We start from the raw sequence: 7,691 nt of genomic DNA on the forward strand, positions 1-7,691 counted from the left end.
ATTGTTATTATCAGAGATGACACGAGTGAGTGGTATGAAAGACTCAATAAGTTGAATTAGTTTATCTTTGTAAAAAGATCGCAATTTAGGCTCGAAACCACTTCGTAGTTTGCCAAGTGGCTCAATACTATTCTTTCATTCGCTGTGTGCTACAAGAAAGAAATTTATATCGCAAAATTAATTGAAAGTGGCATGAAACAGCATCACAATCGCGTGCACGTTGAAACCGAAACCGACCAAATTGAAGCAACCTAATGGCGGCGAGTGCGCCAGCGCCCTCTGCCCGCCGGTCAGGCAACTACTGAAATGAAAAGGTCTATATATTGTGCCTTCACGTGCGCTTCATGAATGCTCCCTAAACCGACCCATCCCGTCACCCCGCCCTGCAAACTGCAAACATGTTTTTTTTTTTTTTTTGCAGTCTAGAAAGAGGATAGCATGAGGGTTGTGGGCCTCCAGCCCATCGCGAAAGACGATCTTTGTCTTGTTCTTACTGGATTAGACAAAAAAAGAAAAAAAAAAAAAAAACGTGGTTAGAGAACATCTTATTTCGCAGCCCGGTTTTACTTCGGAAAAAAATCTGGCTCAGTATTTGGGGTATTCCGTGCACGTTCCAAGATTTTTCGCAAGATACAATTTCCAAATAGCATGTAGATTGTTGATATCGTCAGTACAAAAGCGAAATATGCCATACATTTCTTTCGTGGTGTTGTGTCATAAATTAAGAAGTTGCGAAGTAATCTGCCACAAGTCGGAATGGCGTTTCGCCCTAAATAGCGGCCCCTCAGAGCCTACTTTTCATTCCAGCGAAGCAGTGCTTTCAAAAATAAAGCTACTCACTCTAAAAAGTGTCTGATCTCCATGTGAAAAAAAAAAAGAAACGAAATTGACCTTTTTCAGAGTTCGTTGTCGCGACCGTGCCGCACCCTCGTGGAGATAATTCAAAACGTTTGCGGGCTCAATCCGTCCTTCCGTCAACCCGTCACGCCGCCACTCTGTTCGCTTCCTCGACGCGACTGTTTTGGTTCGTTCGTTGTGAAAAGTTTTTCTCGCTGTTTTCCGGCTGTCGTTCTACAAATGGCTGATGACGATCCCGGAGGATCGAGTAAAGCAACCGTCTTCGACACTGCGGACTTTATCCGTCTGTACGCTTTTCAAGACGGATAGACTGCCGATGCTGCATCGGTACCGGTCGTCAGCACAGCGTGCGTCGATCGGTACTTCGCGAAGGACTGCAGGCAACTCCAACAAGGATGTGCCTTCAAAGAAGAAACCTACGTCAAGAAGGTCATGGTGAATAACTTTGATGCCGACCACACCGTTCACCTTGTAAGGAGCACGTCTGCACCGACTATGAAGCCGGGACATTACAGGCAACTGATATCGCTTTCCAAGAGCGCCGATATTGCGACTGCGTTGCAGGGTGAGTTTATTTCTTCGGTAAAACCCGTGGCGATGTAATAATGTGTCTTAGGGATTACAAGATGTGTCATTTGTAAGACGTGAGCTCCATAGTCTCTTTACTTTCGGCACATTTGTATCGAGATCCGTGTGTGCCAGTCCTTTGATCATATTGTATGCGTGACGCTATAGGTTATCTAAAAAAAAAAAAAGATTTGTCGTCCTTGTCTTTTTTGTGGTACTTCAGCATGGGACTAAAAAGGGCCAAGCTATGTCATGGATCTACTTATCGAACTAGATGACCTGTTGATATAAAATTCTGTAGTAGGACATTTTTGTATTCAATATTTTAATGAGTTTCAAACGTAAGTATAAATTTTGCAGGTTGAGCGGAACATTTCAGCACATAGCTGGCCTGCTCTTTACGCTGTGCGACATCCAGAAGCCATCAACAACAGATGTCAGGTGCAAATGGATCGCACCTGCACGAGGTGGGTAGTGCGAATCGGGTTTATCCAGAGTTCTTTAAACTAGTGAGTGGGGTGTGGGGAGCTTGGGAGGAGCTGAGGGTGTTTGCATGAATCATTCATGAGAATGAGTGATTTAGTTACCCTTGTGAAGCTGTATACCAGCATACGGCAATGTACTTTTCTATGTGTTCCAAAATAGGCTGCATTTGCAAATAGTTCACACCGGCACAAGTAATGTAGGCAAATAAAAAGCATCTACTGAGCGTATCAACCACGCATGTGTGCTCCTAATATACTCTACATTAATTTCCTAATGACATAGGTACCAATGTACGGCATGGGCATGAACTGTAGAGCGTGTGTTCCTCGTAGACCGCGGAACTGCCTTTTGATTCTACTGTAGTCTAGTTTCCTCTTGGCAATTTTTTATTTATTTATGAATACTGTTCACCCCAAGTATGGGGCTTTAACAGGTGTGGGGTATAGAAGAGCACTGAAACATACAACATCAGGACTACAATACAGTACACATTCAGCGACATTCACTTAAAATAAAGGGGCTGAAATAGCACAAACATTCAATATATTATATAGCACTCAACAAAATGAACTCTCAGCACTCGAAATCATTAACGAAGTTTCTAAAAACTATTTAGCTGCCATTTATCATTCCAAACCAGTAATATTCAAAAGCGCGCTCTCAAAATCATCTAAACAGTCCAATGACAATATATTTCGTGGGAGATCATTCCAGTTTTTCACAGTTCTAGGGAAAAAAGAAAACCTATAAGCGTCAATATTACATTTGGGCACTTCAAACTGATTAGTGCTAACGTATCTTAGTTCTCTCGATGCGCGATGTGTTAATCTAGAATCAGGGTTAATGTTACACAGGTGATGAGAAAACATAAAGAAAAACTTTAGTCGAGCAATTTTTCGACGGACAGAAAGTGAGGGGAGATTGAGGCTGTTCAGCATATCTGTGACAGAATCAAGTCGCTTGTATTTGGATAGAATAAATCGCGCCGCCTTCCTCTGAAATTTTTCGAGTTCACCGATTTGATTTTTTCTATAGGGGTCCCATACCGATGCAGCGTACTCCAAGGTAGGCCTAATATACGTTGTGTAGGCCATTAACTTCACTTTAGGCGGAGCACTGGCCAGATTCCGTCTTAAAAACCAAAGCTTTTTCATTGCTTTCTGACATATTTCATTTATGTGTTTACTCCAACTTAAGTCTTTAGAAAGTGTCACACCCAAGTATTTAAAACTATCAACTTCAACCAAAAGACTCCCATCAAGCTCGTAAGTATAAGAAAGAACATTCTTAGTTTTGTTAGTTATTCGTGCGAAAACAGTTTTTTGTTTATTAATTTTCATCTTCCATTTCGAGCACCAGTCCTGAATAGACCCAACAGATGCACTTAATCTGCGCTGGTCGTCTTCCTCCTCGATTTTTGAATATACCAGACAATCATCCGCAAATAGTCGCACAGTAACCCCTTGATTTATTTCCGCCGCGATATCATTAATGTAAATTGAAAATAATACTGGCCCGAGTACTGACCCCTGGGGGACGCCCGAAGGCACTTCAGATACAATTGAACGGTCACCGTTAACCTCTACGTACTGCACCCGATTAAATAAATACGCCCTGATCCAGAATATCACGTTCTGATTTACACCATGCAAAGAAAGTTTATGAAGCAGTTCAGTGTGTGGTACTCTATCAAACGCCTTAGAAAGGTCAAGGCATATCGCATCAATCTGTCCTCTCTCATTAGAAGAAGCTGAAAAATCGTCAAATGTTTCTATGAGTTGCGTGACCGTCGATAATTTCTGGCGAAACCCATGTTGGTTAGAATGAAAAATGTTAGAGGATTCAAAATACTTGTATAAAGCTTTAGAAATAATGTGCTCAAATAATTTGCATACTGTGCACGTTAAAGATACGGGGCGGTAGTTTTCAATATTATGCTTACTTCCTTTTTTAAGGATTGGTACGACCCTTGCACTGCGCCAATCGGGGGGTACTTGGTGTTGTTCTAGTGATGTTTGAAAAATAATAGTAAGGTATTTTGAAACCCATTCTGCGTATCTTTTTAAAAACTCGTTGGGTATTTCGTCTGGCCCGGTTGACTTCTTTACGTCTAAATTTAATAGTAATGAAAAGACTCCCTCTTCAGTGATTATTATATCCCCCATAGTACTACTTGTCGCATTTAAGCTCAAGTCCTCTGTAGCACCATCTGTATTAACAAATACACTATGGAAAAAGTTATTAAAGCTATCGGCGATATCTTTTGGATCGGTCACAATTGCATTGTTTTCAATGATATATTCTAATCGTTCTTTCCGAGGTTTTAAGTGACGCCAGAATTTGTCGGGTGCATTTCTCATAAAATTCGGTAGGGTTTCAGAAAAATAGCGCCCCTTCGCTGAACTCAACTTTTGCTTTAAAATACACGAAAGCTCGAGGAACTCTTCTTCGTTTTCCTTTCTTTTACGACGTTTGCGTTTTATCTTACGCTTGAGTTGTACGATCTCTCGGGTTACCCATGGATTCGATTTTCTTATTGATTTCTTCCGTTTGGGTATAAAATGTTCTACGCAATAGGTAACAATTCGTTTAAATTCAGCCCATAAAAAATCCACGTCACCCGTACGATCGAAAGTTGAAAACCGAGAAAATGACAGATCGAGGTAATCTAGCACACTTTCGTCGTTTGCTTTAGAAAAATTAGGCACTTGGATAGAACACTTCGTTTGTTTGAAGATTTTAGCAGTTTTGAAACATGAAAATACTAATTTATGATCAGAGATACCCTTGTAAACAGACACTTCATACTCGAGTAAATGACTACTTACAAATATTAAATCTAACAACGAGCAGCTGTTTCCAACTTCACGAGTGAAAACCGTAACAACTTGCGTAAGACAATTGTCAAACGCAATATCGAGACGAAGTTCGCTATTAAATACATCCATATGTCCTGCATCAAGCTCATCCCAATTAATTCCAGGCAAATTAAAATCCCCAGCAATAATTAGTCTGGTTCCGAGTCTAATGTTGGTACTAAGGTAGTCGTGTAGTGCTTCCAAGACCGAATTCGGAGCATCCGGAGGCCTATAAAATGCACAGACGACGTAGTGTGTATTGTAAAAGTTCACTTTGCACCATATACATTCAACGTCCTGAATGTCTTTCATTACTACATAGTCGATATTATTTTTAAGAATCAATGCTACGCCGCCTCCTCTCGTCTTTCTATCTTTTCTTACCATCTTATACCCCGGTGGCAGTAACTCTCCATCACTTATTTCTGGGTGTAACCATGTTTCTGTTACTACGACAACATGGGGGTTATAAAGCATTAGTACCTACTCGAGTTCAATAACTTTATTAGCTAAACTGCGCGCGTTTAGATTTATGACACGTAATTCCACGGTTTTTTGTTCAGCAAGTCACCCTTCAATATTATCGGATCTATTCCCTTTAAGTTTAACGCGGCAGTCATCCTCGTCATGCCACGAGTAGAAATCATCGTTTATCTTCATCTTATCTCCCACGAGCTTTACTCGGGCGCCATCATCCCTCTCTGCTCTCGCGCTTTCCCAGAGCAACTTTCGTCTAATTATCGTGGTCCGTGAAAAGTCATCTGAAATCGAGATTCTTGAGCCCTTCAATTTTTTGCAGTTACGAAAGATTTCTATTTTTTAATTGAAGTCTGCAAAGTTCATAATTACTGGCCGAATTTTGTTGGGTTGCTTCTGTCCAATTCTGTGCGTTCGTACGATCGACTTTACTGTAACTCCAAGGCGGTTTTGGAAAACATCTGTGACCACTTTTGCTTTTAAATCTTCGTTTTTTTCGTCTTGGTTCTCAGCGATACCAAAGATTACCAAGTTGTTTCTTCGACTATAATCTTCTAGGTCGACAAGTTTCTCCTGTTGGGTTTGAATGGTCGCATTCAACTTTTTAACGGTATCTTCAAGGCCACTGACTTTGGCGTCGCTGTTCTTGACAGAAGTTTCAAGTTGTTTAATGTTTTTTGTGAGTTCGTCCATTCTTTTATGGAAGCTATTTTGGTTTTCTTTGATTTCTTTAATGTCAAAGCTTATTCTTTTTTGGGTTTCTAGCATTTCGAACATCATTTTTTCAGTCCTTGTTTCTGGGCCCGGGTTTAGCTCAACATCACCTGACAGCAGGAGCACCATCATTTCACAGCAATGCAAGACACAACCGTAAAACACTTTGGGGCACGGCAGGACAATGAGGTACCGATTATCACTTCTACAAGTTGAGTATGTTTCAGTACTAACCTGAATGGTAAATAACAGTGGCATATCAACCGACGTGATCCTTGCAAAGTTGCCGTGCCCACTGAAGCTTGTCGCGTCTGGTACAGTTCTTATGACAGCTGGGCCGTCGTCCCACAATGCCGTAGTTGCAGTATCATGCCAGGGCGATGTTCCGCTGACGATGACCGGTGCAGCATCATGCCAGGGCGATGTTCCGCTAACGATGACCGGTGCTGATACGGGGCCTCCGCTGAATCCTATCTTCGTTTGGTTTGCTTTTGCCGCCGACGAAGAGCACTGGCCCAACAACAGCAGCACCTGAATGGTAAATAACAGTGGCATATCAACCGACGTGATCCTTGCAAAGTTGCCGTGCCCACTGAATAGTATAGCTCACGAGCTTGGACTCTACGGTTTCCACATATTGTTTTCTATACAGCAGTAATAAAACTTTAGGGTGGAGATACCCGCGGCCCGCCAGGTAGCAATCATTAAGGGTGCCTTTGCTTATACTAAAAGTAGGATCGTACAAATTTAAAAAGCACGCAACAGCATAAACTAACTTGTGTGTGTGACTGTGCGTCCCAGAGAGAAACTGAGGCTGCTACGACTGCAACAGTGCAGGCAACTGTACTCATTTATTCTTTTGTATGTTACAGTCAAGAAACAAACGGTGAGTGCACTGAAGGACGTCACCTTCAGAAAGCATGTCATCAACAAGACGACACCAAAACAACCGAAGCGCCGAACCTGTGCGGCCTTAACAACAGCTGTGCCGAAGAACCCCAAGACTACGGAGATTTTGAGGCAAATGCAATCTGCTGCTCCCTCCGCGCAGTGGAACCGCTATACAACCGAGGTTCCAAGGCCAGCTAAGGAACGACAACTCATAGAGGACACTGAAGATCTCTCGAAAACAAGCCTGGACATTATGGCAAGCCGCGTGTCATCAGCAACTCCACTAAGTGAGGACGAGCGAGATGCCGTGTGCAAATCTACTTTATGACAAGGTGACAATCCTACCTGGAAGTAAGAGAAGGTCGGCCGTCGGGGGGCATCAATGTTTCGCCGCATTGTGCACTGCACTCGCACTGAAAACTTGTGCGGGAAATTTTGTAGCCTCCCAAAGTGCAAAAACTGAAGCCTGGAGACCCAAGGCAGTATGGCAATGACGAACCGGTTGTCGTGTCTGCGTACGCATCATTTATGTCGTGCCAAGACAGGGAAGTCGTAGTTGAAGAGACTCCATGTACATGCCGAGTACCTGTGCATAGCAGTCTCGCCTGACGGCATCGTCTCCTCCTTGAGGTCAAGTGCCCACAATCCAAACAGAAGATGACTCCCACCGAAGCATGCAAGTTCCCCGACTTCTGTTGCCATGTTGTGGATGGGTGTGTAGTACTCAAAGGGACCCACCCCTTTTATTTTCGGGGGGAGGGACAGATGGCAGTCGTTGGAGCCCAGTGGTGTGATTTTGTCGTCTGGACAAACAATGGTGACCTATGGAAGTCTCTGTCT

At 42.7% G+C, this 7,691-nt stretch overlaps 1 pseudogene; it reads left to right on the top strand.

Annotated features, from left to right (window-relative positions):
* Positions 1-1,353: 1,353 nt before the first annotated feature.
* On the top strand, positions 1,354-7,223 carry LOC120836028 (annotated as a pseudogene).
* Positions 7,224-7,691: the final 468 nt, after the last annotated feature.

This window comes from Ixodes scapularis, unplaced genomic scaffold, assembly GCF_016920785.2.
Source record: "Ixodes scapularis isolate PalLabHiFi unplaced genomic scaffold, ASM1692078v2 PGA_scaffold6__148_contigs__length_123643588, whole genome shotgun sequence".
NCBI classification, from domain to species: domain Eukaryota; kingdom Metazoa; phylum Arthropoda; class Arachnida; order Ixodida; family Ixodidae; genus Ixodes; species Ixodes scapularis.